Consider the following 15,103-nt stretch of genomic DNA (forward strand, 5'->3'; position numbering starts at 1 on the left):
ATAAATTTGTTCGTCTCTAAGGTGCCACAAGTACTCCTTTTCTTTTTGTAAAAAGTGGATAACTGCACTTCTCTACCTCACAGGGATGCTGTGGTGATAAATACATCAAAGATCGTGAGGCACTCAGATACTATGGTAATTGGGGCCAGATAAGTACATTAGGTAGATAGAAAGGTATTTTAAAGACAAATTTGACAACTAAAGGGATCTTTTTTCTACCCGAGTCAGCAAAATTACCCGTTTCAAAGAACACCTTCCCCTAAATTCCAGTTTTTATTACCCTTTACATACAACCTGATCCAGCAATAGACTAGCAGTAGCTTTCTGTGTCAGAATTAAGACATTTAAAAAAAAAACAAATTATACCATCCAAAGCAGTTGCCACTAACAACAGTTTTGATAAAACAAAAGTCTATGTGGGTAATAAGACAGCTACATTTATCCTTCCTCACTCGAATGACTGGCAAGAATGTAAGGACTTTCTGAGTGCAACTGTAAATGCCACTGCTTCCTAGGAATTACCAGATATAGGTATCATAGTACATAATGTTGGACACAATTATAAGACATATCTGATGTTATAACATTTGCTTTATTACCCACCTCCATGAAAACACCACAATTCCTGTCTTCTCTAACCCAGTTCTATTTCCATTTAACAGGAGTGTAATTTCCCTGGCCCTCTTCTGGAGGTATGCCCAAAATACTTTTAAAAAATTCCCTAAGGTAACCTGAATAACTCTAGTATATTAATTCAGTTTGTGAGGAGATTATGAAACACAAACCTACAAAACAAAAACAAAAAAACCACTAATTTCACCAATGTGTAACAGTAAGCTGCTGCTGCCTGGAGCTTACCCATCGCCTCACCAAGTAGCCTTTTCAGATATTGAGAATACGAGCATCCAACTTGGTCTAAATCATTTTACACCTTGTTTCCTATACACATAAAATACCAAAGAGAAATGACTGAGTTCTATTTTTTAGTAAATCTATTTTTCCTCTTTAGTGAAACAAAACCAAGTTAGAGAGGTTACAGAGCTTTTCCTGCTCAGACAAGAACACATGCATCTGATCCATGCAGCTCTTGAGTTACATAATACCTGGAAAAAATAATTTCTTTTCCAAGAACATAACTGCCATAGTAACTAAAGACCCTAAATCTTGTATTCTAAACTACTTGAACTTCTTGGAAGAGGACCAAAAAAATCTGTTTGGGGCACTAGTTCCTAAAAATTCCATCCAAAAGATATGAAAAAAATAATCTTTTGACAAAGAAATGAAGTGTTTGGTTAAAGTACTGAACAGTTACATAATTTCAACTGAGAAATATCTCTACAAGAAAACTATTTTTAGAAGGATGATTTAAATGGCTGACTTCTGCAGGAGACTCATGAATGTATATATATAGAAACTAATGGTGTATATGAATGGCTAATTAGAGACAGTTTCAGTATAGAATATAAGATAACAGCTAGAACTCAGATCCACTGCTTAAGAAAACATTCAAGCTCTGAAAAATTTGGGAGTGGGCTACTTTCCAGTGGTTAAAACAGACTGAGAGGTTAATGTGAGTTCATGGTGTTGAAGTCTCCAGGACAATCAGCAGGGATCTCAAACAAGGAGCCTCTCTCTGAGATTAGCTTTTAATTTGTTTTTCATTTTTTTTATTCCCAACAAAAGTGACAGAATAGTTGCTACCATTTTTGAATATACAGCGTTGAGTGAATCTTTAATTCTACAATAAGCCAGTCCTGGTTAACGTTATACAAATTGCTAAACTTTGTAAATAAACGCTGCTATAGAAACATGTCCACTAAGTCAAAATAAATAAAATTCTATTAGATCTAATACTCATGATAAGCCACAGTGATCTCTGCAATTTTCACCTTTGGACAAAAAATAAATTCATGAATTCAAACTTAAGGGCTGTAAAACATGCTTTGGTATCAAGAGCTTCATTATGCTAATTAGTCATTTCCCCACAGGAAGATTTTTTATGAAGTTCTGTCCAACAGCTACATTGTTTTGACTAAGAATTTTTTCTTACTCATATTCAGTTCACAACCCCCTAATCCTAATGTTTTTCTTGCTCTTCCACATCTGGGTCTCAGCACATATTTTAAGGAGATAAATACTTTAAGTTTAGGAGAGGATTTTCAAAGGAGCCTAAGGGAATTAGGTGCCCAAATCCTACTCACTTCCAATGTGATTTGGATGCATAACTCCACAGGCTCCTTTGAAAATCCCAGCTTAAATTAAGTTTTTATAAATACATGTAAACCACAAGTGTTCTTTTATTGTAGAAAGACAAGTGACTGAAATCCATCAACACATAACCTAATAATGTGTGGCTTGTAATGAACAAGAGCAATATACATAGTTTTCTGCAGCCACTTGTCACATACAAAGGCAATTTAAAGAAAGGGGTATTCATGTCTCCTTTTTGTGATTAATTACAATTTAAAATAAAGGTTTCCTCATCCTCTAACACCTATTTCTGATGTATCATGGCAGAGTGAGCCTGCACTCCGATGAGCTATCCATAAGGTTCATGACTGGTTATGTACCAAGGGTGCACCTTAGAAACTATATTAAATGCATTTAAGGCAACAACCAGTGCTAAGCATGTCACCTTAGTGTAATACTGCTACCTACTCATACATTTTTAATGGAAATAGCAAATTGTTTAGAGGATACATCAGGTATCTGTTCCTGCCCTAAGTTCAATTGCAAGTCAACAACAGTTTAACAAAGGCTCTTTTGGCAGCAGCACACATTGTTGTCCACAAAGGTACAACTTTCTTTGATTAAAGTCAGAAATTTCTGCCAAGGCTGTGACCAACCTCCTGTCCTCTCCCTTGAGCACGTACTGTATGCATTTTAAACTGTTGGTGTGTACAACATTTTAATGAGATTCTACAATTATGATAATGCACTCATAGCATTTTCTAATAGCTGTCTGAATATTTTTCAAAAAATTTTTTTGTTTGTTGACATTTAATTTTTTTCAAATGAAGAAAAAGGATCTGGTTTGATTTTTCAGCTTTCCCCCTCACCTTTCCCCTTGCCCCCTTTTTTTTTTTTAAATAATTAAAAACTTTCCTCCTATTCAAACCCCTCTCCTCTCCTCCCCTTCCCCCGCACCCAGTGGGAAAAAACGGGGAAAGTTTTTCTTGTAACAACTGCCCAACACACATACTTTTCCAGTTACATAAAAAGGGGGAAGGGATAAAGAGAAATTAAAAAGGGGGAGAAAGAATAAAAGTGAAATGAAAATTGGCTCAAATTTTTGCGCAAAAATAATTTCAACCATCCTTACTTTGATAAACTGCTCCAAGGCTGACATAAGATAAAAACTACAGTTTTGGCTTCCCAAACACTCTCCACCTTCAGGTAGCTTCCAGAAACACAGCTTTCTAAGGCCTTGTCTACACTACAGGGGGGGGATCCATCTAAGTTATGCAACTTCAGCTATGTGAATAACGTAGCTGAAGTCGACGTACTTAGATCTACTTACCGCGGGGTCCATACTACGCAATGTCAACTGGAGATGCTCTCCCGTCTACTCCCCTTGTGCTTCTCGTTCAGGTGGCGTATAGGAGTTGATGGGAGAGCCGCTAAATCAACCGCTGATGCATCAATTGCCACGCATTGAACCCCTGGTAAGTGTAAACAAGCCCTAAGTAAAAGCTCACTAGCAACTATAGTTAAACAAAGGTCTTATTTTTAAAAAGTAACATTTCCCCTTAAATGGGGAAAATTCAACAGTAGTTCAACAGTTAGTTGAGACCTGTGTTAGGAACCTCTTTCAAAGGTTACAAAAGCAATACAGGTTTCAGAGTAGCAGCCGTGTTAGTCTGTATTCGCAAAAAGAAAAGGAGTACTAGTGGCACCTTAGAGACTAACTAATTTATTTGAGCATAAGCTTTTGTGAGCTACAGCTCACTTCATCGGATGCATTCAGTGGAAAATACAGTGAGGAGATTTATATACACACAGAACATGAAAAAATGAGTGTTATCATACACACTGTAAGGAGAGTGATCACTTAAGATGAGCTATTACACCCCCTACCATTCCTCAGACATTCCTGTTAACTGCTGGAAATGGCCCACCTTGATTATCACTACAAAAGGTCCCCGTCCCTCCCCCCCCCCCCCCCCCCGCACTGGTAATAGCTCATCTTAAGTGATCACTCTCCTTACAGTGTGTATGATAACACCCATTTTTTCATGTTCTGTGTGTATATAAATCTCCTCACTGTATTTTCCACTGAATGCATCCGATGAAGTGAGCTGTAGCTCACGAAAGCTTCTGCTCAAATAAATTGGTTAGTCTCTAATGTGCCACTAGTACTCTTTTTCAAAAACATCACAGTGAGCCATCAATATTTCAAAAAACAAGGATCCTCTTAAGAGCTTTCAAAATATAGTTGAATGCATAGGAAAACAGCTGCCCTGAGTCAACAGGAGTTGCATTTATTATGCATAACAGCCAGTGCACTGAAGTGGGGAGGGAGACCAATCTCTTATGAAATCTTTCCCAGCCACAGCAGATCAGATCAGGATAAATAGAGGCAGAATAGAAAAGGGCGTCTCGTAAGCAAAATTTCTTAATTAGTGATACTGTGCAATCTGACTGGAAAACATTTTTCTACGGTACTTGTCTCTTCTGTGATTCAAGTAAAATATAAAAGCAGGTGATGGTCTAATTCTTTCCCTGTCACAACCACAAAATTTTCTCTAATTAAATACTGTTCAATAATGAACTTTTCCAATCAAATTATATCAAGGTGGTCTTGTTTTTTCTTCTCTACAGCATTACTAATATGTATTACATACACAAAGCTTTATATTTGACTTATTCCACACTTTTCATCCTTTTGTGTTGAGAGGCTGGCTTTCCCGGGCACCATACATGGTCAATAACATATCCACCAGAATTGCCAAGAAGTTCACCTATTCTATTCTGTAAACTAGGTCATGAGATTCAAACAGCAATGTGAAACCACCTGAGTAGCAACCTGATGGTCCACAGTGGCAGGTCCCATCACCTGAACTCCAAAATGCACTTGAAAATAATTATTTTGTTATAATTAGCCCATCTGATGAGGGATGACCACATCAATATTATGCCTGTATGATGTGTTACTTTTTACCAGAAATATATCACAATAGCAATCAGCATTTCTGCACTACAAGCAAAGGTGGCGAAGTTTACTTTATTCAAACTGAGGGTCCAATAGGACTTCACGGGCAAAAAGCCATTGGCAGGACCCATCATCCACCCAAACAAGAACTGAAAATCCCTAGGAGGAAGTTGCTGACAGGCTACTTCCCTCTCCACAGCCAGGGGACAGCCATATCCAATAAGACATTCATGGCCTGGAATGAGACCAAGAATATGGATTCCGCCCCCGCAGATGATGCAGTTTTAGTGTTTATGTGTAAGGGCATTTTGACAGAAGAAATGCTAATTTCAGCTAGAGGTCAGTCTTGAATAGGAACATGATTTTACCTTTTAATTTTAACTTTCTGAGCAAATTGTGCATAGTTCTCTTTAATTTATTTCATTTACACGTCTACTCGATATTCTGGGAAAGCACCTCTTGGCTCTTAGAAGCTTTTTAAAGTAAAAAGGATAAACTGCTTCAAAGTTATTTAAACCCTCAATAAAACTGTACATTCATCTACAGAGTTCTCTAAAGGAGAATATTATGACACCATGAATTTTGGGAACAATAATCCTCAAAATAATATTTTCTACGTTTCCCCTCTTCTATACAGGAGAATTTCATGTTTTTCACTAGATTCACCTCCTGGCATTTTAAACATCTGCACATAAGGTTACCAAACATAAATCAGCTCTAATAAGAACAGCAAATTTTTTACACAATTTATTTAATTACCCCCTGAATAATTTGCATAAGCGCAGATCAGTGACTCAGATTAAGTTTTATTTTAAAGAGCTATAGTACTGCTATCATTCTGCTTAGCTCCCACTTGGGAGTGCAAATTAAAACTGACCCTCCTCTGGTCCAATTCTAAAACTGCGATTAGCAGAATTGCATCATCTCTTGTAGCTTTGCCATGCCCACTATGAATAGAAAAAGGCAGATTTAAACTGACTCACTAAATTGAGACCACAGGCCAGATATGAACTGGGTGAAAAGTTTTGAGAACACTATCAATGAAAATTAAATTCCCCAAGGCTTGAAGCTTGAAAAGAATCCAGCATTACTAACATGGTTTGCAGATTACTTATTTCTGTATGAGCATCATGAACTGAGGTAAAAATTTGTCCCTATTGAAGGCAATGATTTAAATGGGATTAGGATTTCACCATAGATTTTTGTTTTAATTTGCAGGATTACATTCTCACATGCATGCAGACAAACAAATTATTGAAACGATGTTGGCTGGAAGAGATCAAATATTTTCCATGTTCAAGATTACAGGTTATTTTCAGGTTTCAGAGAAGCAGCCGTGTTAGTCTATATTCACAAAAGAAAAGGAGTACTTGTGGCACCTTAGAGACTAACAAATTTATTTGAGCATAAGCTTTCGTGAGCCACAACTTCAGAAGACCTATGACTATCTTAATTACTCTGTCTGGCTTTAATTCCCTCTATATTCTGTTAAGAAGAGTTTTACATGCATGGAAACAAGAACAAGGTAAGCAATCTAGCAAGTGCAAGTTGAAACCAGCAGGCACAGCCTGTCTATAAAAGTCTACAGGATCACATTCACAGCAAGGGAAGGACGACAGGTCTAATATCTGCTCTCTGGAATCCAGTGTACACATAAATGACATCTAAGTAGAAGATAGTAGTCTATTCTCAAAGTAAACAAGTCATTCCATCCGTGTATAAAGTCATGTTTACGCTGAACTGATATTCGAATACATAAACATTAATCAATCCAAAACCATACCAATCAGCAGATTTCTCAAAGTAGTAGTGAAATGCCAAATCAGGGGTTCTCCAACCTTTTCACTCAAAATGAACACGTCTAACTCTGCACAGATCTGCACAACCCAAGAGATTTTCAACATTTGAATTACCTTTTTAATGCTTTCAAATGGTTTTGATTACAAGACATACTGAGTCCAATGCCTATGTCAGGAGGAGAAAGAGACAACTATATGGCTAAAACAAAAAAGCAATGCAGACATAAAACAGTACAAACCCAATACAAGTGACCTTAAATTTACATCACCAGCTTTCTCAAAACAGGGTTCCAAGTACCAACTATCACTTACTCTAGGATAAACATAAATCTTGGAAAATGCAACTTTCTTCAATCAAATCTCCTAACAGTTTCAAGGTGAAAAACTGGGCCAGTGCCTTTTTTGGGTTCTTTATGATGTGTAATAAAGGCCTGAAAGGGTTCGTTTGTTTTTTATTTATTTCATGTCTTTATTTTTCCAAGTTTGCTGGTTTCTTCCTGTTTGTTTTACACTTTAGAAATTCAGGCCTTTCCTACCCTTGAAGACTATGACTGACTGAAGATCTAGTGAAATGATAATCATCACAAAAAGATTCAAAGTGGGGGAACTGAGGTAAAAAATAGGAGGGGGAGCATTTTTTTGTAAAGCACAACACAAAGACAGGCATATATTCAGTTTTTTAAACATCCTTTGCAAGTTACCTTTAACAAGGAATCAGACAACAGGAACTACTTGTTTAAAAAGCTTCCCACTTTTTAAATAAAGAAACAATAGTATCTACTAATGCTAGTAGCATCAGACAATATAGGTTACCCTTAGTTTGATGACTTTGCTTTCTTCACAGGTTTGAGTCCTAGACCATGTCTACACAAGAAAAGTGCACCAGTGTAAACTTAGGCTTAGTCTACACTGCCACTTTACAGCGCTGAAACTTTCTCGCTCAGGGGTGTGAAAAAAATGTAAAGTGGCAGCGTAGACAGTGCACCCTCGTGGGGATGGGTTTTTACAGCAGTGGGAGAGCTCTCTCCCAGCACTGGTGCTGAGACTACACAGCCATGTTAAAGTGCTGCCACAGCAACGCTTCAACTTTGGTAGTGAAGACATACCCTCAAGGTGTGATGTTAAACGACTGTAAATCCCTGCATAGACACGCTTGTTTAGGTTTAAGAGTACCTTATTTCAATTTAGCTTAAACTAAACCGACCTAAGCCTGGTTTAAACCAAAATAGGAATATAGCCTTTGTCACCAATTCAACTAAATCAGTTTAAAATAACAACTTACGTTAAACTGATGCAACTTTCTCATATAGACACGGCCTCAGAAAACATAAAACAAGCAGGTAAGCAGTTTGTCAGCAATAGTATTTCTCACCTTTGTACCCAGGAGCTGTGTTAATCTGATTGATGTCATAATGAAAATCTGTGACCACAATACCGTCTAAATATCTCAAATAGAGCATAGACGATTTACTGTACATTTGGAACTGATACAAACACAAAACAGGAGCAATTGCTAAAAGAAAGTCCTTTTTTTCAAACGAGCATGAAACAGAGATTCACCCACACTTCCTGAAAAACCTCAGATGCTGTAAAAGCTTTCTGCATCATACTACTGCATAGCTACTTAAGTATTCTGGTCAAGTCCCTCTATGTATAATGAAAACAGACTAAAATTGAACATAGGAAAAATGACAAATTCTAGTTGGTAGAAGGCTTAATAAAGCTAAAAAGTTAAATATCCTGGATATTTTTAGCAATGTAAATGTGGTGGTGGTGGAGGAAGCTTATTTTTTAAAAGTCTGATTTTAATCATTATATATGCTATATAGGCTGGTTCTCAGTCATGTGAGCCACAGAATGAGACTGAGGACTGTATAAAAGAGATTGCAATAGGAGACATTGCTCTAAGGAAGAAGAAAAGTCCTAATAGCTCAATTTTTAAAAAGTTCTTAAAACCCATTTAATCAGCATACACAGCACTTGACAAAAAAAGGTTCTCTGACAAATGTATAGTCTAAACACAAGATCAGGAGAGGGCGTATGCTAGGATTATTAATGATGAGAATGGGCTGTTTAAAGAGGAAGGATTTAAAAGAGAGAAGATATCTCGCAAGAGAGACCATTCATTATGGAGTCATCACAACAGAAATGCTCAAAGCAGAGAGCATACAAAGGAGATGAAGACAAGTAAAACTGACTATATAGTCTATATCTATATCTACACCACAGGTCATGACCCATAGCGTAGATGCACCCCTACAATCATGGAAGCAGTTTTTCCATTGCTGTAGGAACTCCACCTCCCCAAGTGATGATAGTGAGGTCAACGGAAGCATTCTTCCTTTGATTTAACTGCATTTACACAAGGAATTAGGTCAACATAGCTACAGCACTCTTGGGGGTGGACCTTTTACACCCACAGGTATGTTGAGCTAAATTTTAAGTATAGACCAGACGCAACCTAAAAGAATTGGGATGAGGGCAGGAAGTGGAAAGTTAGCTAGGAGGAAGTTAGAGCAGAGAGGGAAGATGATGTAAGGCCCTGAAGATGAGGCAAAGGAACTTGTATTTGAAGTGGCAAATCAGGAAACCAATAAGCAGCATGAGAAGAAGCAGAATTTTGGACAGAGTGGATGACAGGCAAGGAGGCCAGAGGAGAGACTGAGATGCTCCATATTAGCTAAAAAGCTACCTAAAAATCTATGTAACCACTATTATAATGTATCTACTTCTTCCATCTACCAGACTACAAGCAGCAAATCTTGTGTCGCTGTCTTATAAAAAATTTAAACTGCCTGGTCTTTTCTCTTTAACCAAAATGACTCTTTTGTGTGTTATATCCTGACCATGAAGAAATTGAGACTGGAAGAAAAATCAGTGTCAGTCTACTGAACAGACCTGAACTTTCCAGCTTGAAATGCAGACTAGCACAAAATGACAACTGTTTTATTTCTTTGAGCATAAGCTTTTGTGGGCTAAAACCCACTTCATCAGATGCATGGAGTGGAAAATACAGTCTCTACTGTATTTTCTACTCCATGCATCTGATGAAGTGGGTTTTAGCCCACAAAAGCTTATGCCCAAATAAATTTGTTTGTCTCTAAAGTGCCACAAGGACTCCTCGTTGTTTTTGCTGATACAGACTAACACGGCTACCACTCTGAAACCTACTTTATTTCTGTGAAAGGATGAACTTTCCTCTATTCAGATAACTGGCTCTGAAGGCCATTACTGATTTGAATAGCACTTTTTAAAATAAAAAATTAAACAATATGAACAAACATGCTTTACTAGCTTGTGCAGTTTTGATGCTTCTTAAGCTAGAAGTTCTTAAGGTCTTTTAGCTTATTAAATAAAGATAAATGTAGTAAACATCTAGGATAATAATCCATCTACATCTATTTACAAAGCAAGAGTACTGCCCACATCCATTCTGAGGATTAGTGTTATCACATTAGATCCACCCCAATCTTTCTAACACAACTAGACATACTCATGACATAAAAACCCATTGCTGCACGAAACAGGAAGTTAAAAAAAAACTTAAGTGGTTAAGCCGTCAACTCAATGCCTCCAGAGACACGTAGCTAGCACCTGACTACAGACATTTAATAGGGTTTTAATTTTAGCAAACCTTGTTTTCTTCCGCTTTCAAGATGTGTAGTGAATTTTAAATCACTGTCTGGCAAACAAAAGTGGTACCTAGCTCCCAAAGCACATTACAATAGATGTCCACTGGTGTTAAACATATCGTGCTGTCTCTTGATAATTGTATTTTTGTAACAGAATAGGACAGAGGGACCAATTTTTAAACGAAGAAAAATGAAGTGCTTTTCCTCTATTAACAAAAATTCCCTGACAAAAAATTCTGATGAGATGTTTCTAACTAAAATCTGTAATATACATCTAATCATACCTTAAAACTATTAACAGAAAAATTATTGTAATTAAGTGGTTATATCGTGTATTTTACAGATGGTTCCTGCATAGTTACAAAAATACATTAACCTTGAACAGAAAACAGCAAGCCAGATGAAGGAATTCCAGTACAAAGGAAAAATCCTCTTCCCCTGCAATGGAAAATTTTAATCTCTTCAAGCAGGTTGCAGAGATGCTTAGCAGGACTTGGGTTGCCTAGATACCAATCACACCCTTTTGCCAATAGAGACAAACTAACCATCAGCAAATGAAACAACGGACAAGTGAATGAACTAAATTAGTGGGATTTTTATTCCATTGTTCCTCTGCACATGAACGAAAAAATCACACAGCCTAACCTGGAAAGGGCCAGTTTGTTTAAAATTGATTTAGCGCAAACTCATCAAATGTAATGGAAAAATACTGATAAACTCTAGCCACAATAATCAACAGGAACACAATAGTCATTAGTCTCAAATCACCTTGGCTCTGAAGCACAAGACTGTTTTGCTCCTACCCTAACATTATGAACAGAACAACAGGTAGTATAACGTCAATCTCCTAAACTGTATTCCTAACTCAGAATTAAAGAAAATAGTAGAATTACCAAGGCAGCACTTTTAACAGCATTGCAACAAAGAATGAATTACCATTTAAATATTGCTATATTCTAACCTTTTGATCAGATAATTGAATTTTGTGAGCATATTCTTAGCTACAGAACAAGTTATACGTGAGAGAAAGCAATAAAAATCAAATGCAGATGATGAACTTCACTATCAATTCTCACAATCTCCTGAAAATATTTAATTTATATCTTGGCTTAATGTTAAAGATTGCAACTAATTACAATGGACTACAACTAAATGAAACAAAAACTGTATCTTCAGACCTTGTGTACACCAAGATGTTTTTCCTAAAATTTCCCATGATAGCTACCAAGTCCATTTCACTGTTATAAGCTAAACTAAGATGCTATGATTTCGGACACTGTGTATTCTAGACCTGTTCTTACCAAGGTTAGATGAAACAGTGGTTAAAATGCTTGTGGGAAAGCACTGGGCCCATTAATACTCCCACTGCTGCTACCACAAGTGTAGGTGAACCAGTGGCAACAAAATGGAGGTAGTGTGTTCTAGCAGACAGACAGACCATAAGATGGTGATTCAGGATACCATTCCGAGCTCTGCCACTACCTGTCTGTGACACTGGGCAAACCACTTCACCTTTCTGTGCCTCCACTTCCCCTCCCACCACTTGTATTTAACTCTTCAAGACAGGGTGAACATCCTATGTTACATGTAAGAACTATCACAATTTGGACCCCAGTCTTGGCCGGATCCTCTAGATGCTAACGTAGTATTAACATAGATGTGGCCTTACAGAAAACTGGCCTGTTTAAATAAATGAATGGTCTACTTGCCTATATGAAATCACCATCATAACTTAAAAGTTATTTGGGTGTTTAATATTCGTTTCCAATAAATTTCTGCAACTCACTTCTTTCTGTACAAGCCTTGTCTTACTTATCCTAGTCACTAATGTTGTCTACACATATTTTTGTTCCTAAATATAATGGTGTAAAAAATATATTAAAAACCTGTAAAAAACAGCCAATACTATTATTTAACTTGCCCTTCTAGATATGAAATCCCTTTGGGGCTCCTATGTCCTAGTTAAATTAGTTTTTTTTTTTGGGTTAAAATGACTACACATTTTCCTTCTGTGTATTCACAGAACAGTAACATTTCTGACATTTGCTGCCCATGCCCCTTCAACCAATATACCAAGGCTATCTCAGACAAACGCTTTTGCTTCTTTTTTTAAGTTACATTTACTGGGCAGAGGAAGATACAAAAATAAGGAGGTACAACAGCAAGGTCTAGGCATAGGGGCCTTAGTGGGACGCTCACGTCTCACCCCAGCTGCTGGAATTCTTTTTAGAGTGGTGCTCCTCAACCCTGCTCAAGGGTCTCCATCTACCTAATAAGATTCTAGGACTGTCATTCTGAGAGTCACACTGAAGCTCAGAATATCTGTTGAGTCAGTGTGAAGTGATGGAACAGCTACAGGCATGGCTGAGAGCTCCTTTTGTTTAGATTTTCACCAGGTTTAATCATCACTGGAATTCACGGACTGCTACATCCAATTTTCAAGTCCACAAACTTTTTGACTTTATGAATTACACCCATAAGACAAAATGGGCTTTCAAAACCTCTAGCACATGGGTGTCTTATAAATTTGAAATTCTCCTCTCCACTGGTGTGGGAGGAAATTGTGTTACCCATCATATGTATTCCTAACCAGTTTCCAACTTTAATACTTCCAAAATATAACAAAGCAAGATACACAGAAGTAACATATATATGTTTGACTTTAAAGCGGCAACATATTCAATTTAAATAACTTTGTAAATGGGGTGAGAACTAAATTATATGGAACAAAAATGCCCATACATTTTATATGAGTATATAAGAGTGGACTCAGTTCAAAGATCCTCTTTTTAGTTTCTCTTTTTAAGCTTCAAATTCAGCACACAACTCCCACATATTCCTAGCAGCAGCTCTCCAGTGGGTTTATAGCTACATAATTGCTGAATAAGATCAATCAAGTTTCAAAATCAAACGGTGTCTGAAGCTTTCTAAACTAAAAAATATCTTATGCCCACGTTAATTTTAATCTCCTGAGCCAAACACTACCTCTTATGTTCAATGTTTGTCGTAAGAAAAAGGCACCAAAAAAAGCCTCCTGCCTCTTTAGAGAAGTTCTCCTCAAAGCTTTTCTGGACTATTTAAAGGATAAGAACACAAGATTCGTTTATTAAAATACTGGTTTTGAAATAACCGTGGAATATATTTGGTTGCTGTATCAAAGAAAAAGAAGAAAGCCCATCACTATATGTGTTTCCACAGTATGCATCCGATGAAGTGAGCTGTAGCTCACGCTCAAATAAATTGGTTAGTCTCTAAGGTGCCACAAGTACTCCTTTTCTTTTTGCGAATACAGACTAACATGGCTGTTACTCTGAAACCCATCACTATATGGTGATTCAGTGTATGACTACACTAGAGAAGAAAGGTGTACTTTAACATGTGTTAGGTAACAGGTTATTTCTTTCTAGAGAATGCAAGGCCCAAAACAGGATGGTTTGGGACAACTACAACAGGAGTTTATTTTGGCAGCAATGTTAAAAGCCCTTGATTTTACAAAACATTTGCAGAACAGGGTTTCTACTGCATGCAGTGTAGTACTTTGGAACTATGATTAACAAACATTTATTGAATCAAGAAGTGTTTCCTTATACAAGAAATGTAATTACCTTATTTCCATTTCTGTAATTTTTCAGTGATTTTGGAGCAAATACTAAATTTAATTTGTATCCACTATACCGTACCAAAAAAAAAAAAAACCCAGCCCTTCTCCCCCCACTATCTAAGCAGGTAAGCAACACTGTTTTAAAATGGGTAAAGAACACTGAATAAGGAATGGAAAACTATCCACTTTTACTCTTACTATAAAACTACCCTTTGTAAAACTCTGGTTTTGTTGCCTCAGAAGTTCTGGCTACCTCACTATTTGAGGACATCCAGAAACTAGCACCAAATTTCTGAACACTTGTTTGGGAGAGAAGGAAAGGGAGAGAAGAGAAATGCTCTCCTTAAGGAACATGATGCTCGGGTGCTAGAAGTGCTCCTACCACCCCACAGTTATAAATTCCTCCCGAGCCCCTACAGAGAAAAATGCAATAACTGAGTGGAACCCGGTGCAACATGAAGCCAGTCCGCACGCAAAGAAACAGAGGCACACGAGCACCTCTTTGAGGGACGTGGAAGTGGGACCCCTGTGCGTGCATCAGCCAAACACAACGACGGGGCAGCCCCATGCTTCTGCGTATGCCTGGCACGGCACCAACGCCGGCCGCACGAGGGGAAGTCGGGAGCGGAGCGGGGGGGAAAACTAGGCAGCGGGATACAAAGCCTACTGGGGATTTCCGCGTCCCACGGGGAGGCAGGACCTGGACGGCCCCCAGCAGTGATGCAGGGCTCTGCGGACCCGGACCCCAAAAGCCCAGACCAGCCCGACCGGGAGAGGGGGAAGCGAGGAGGAGGAGGGGGAGGGGACAGGGATCCAGTGAGCTCAGCTGGCCCAGCCCGGCTCGGAGCCGGGTCCCCATGGGAGGAACGTAACCTCCACAGGCCGGCCCCGCTTACGCAGGCTACCGAGCGGTTCGCCA

General features: G+C 38.1%; 1 protein-coding gene across 5 annotated transcripts in view; it reads right to left on the reverse strand.

Annotated features, from left to right (window-relative positions):
* IP6K2 (inositol hexakisphosphate kinase 2) overlaps nucleotides 1-15,103 on the reverse strand; it is an 80,155-nt gene that overhangs the window by 18,072 nt on the left and 46,980 nt on the right. Inside the window, exon 2 of one of the 5 annotated variants that reach the window (XM_073351431.1) lies at nucleotides 3,521-3,662. The exons of the other annotated variants lie outside the window; for them this stretch is intronic. The gene's annotated coding sequence lies outside the window, so the exon portion shown is untranslated. The remainder of the gene's footprint in view (nucleotides 1-3,520; nucleotides 3,663-15,103) is intronic. 5 annotated transcript variants of the gene reach the window in all.

The sequence above is a fragment of the Lepidochelys kempii genome, chromosome 7 (assembly GCF_965140265.1).
Source record: "Lepidochelys kempii isolate rLepKem1 chromosome 7, rLepKem1.hap2, whole genome shotgun sequence".
In the NCBI taxonomy this organism is placed as follows: Eukaryota; Metazoa; Chordata; order Testudines; family Cheloniidae; genus Lepidochelys; species Lepidochelys kempii.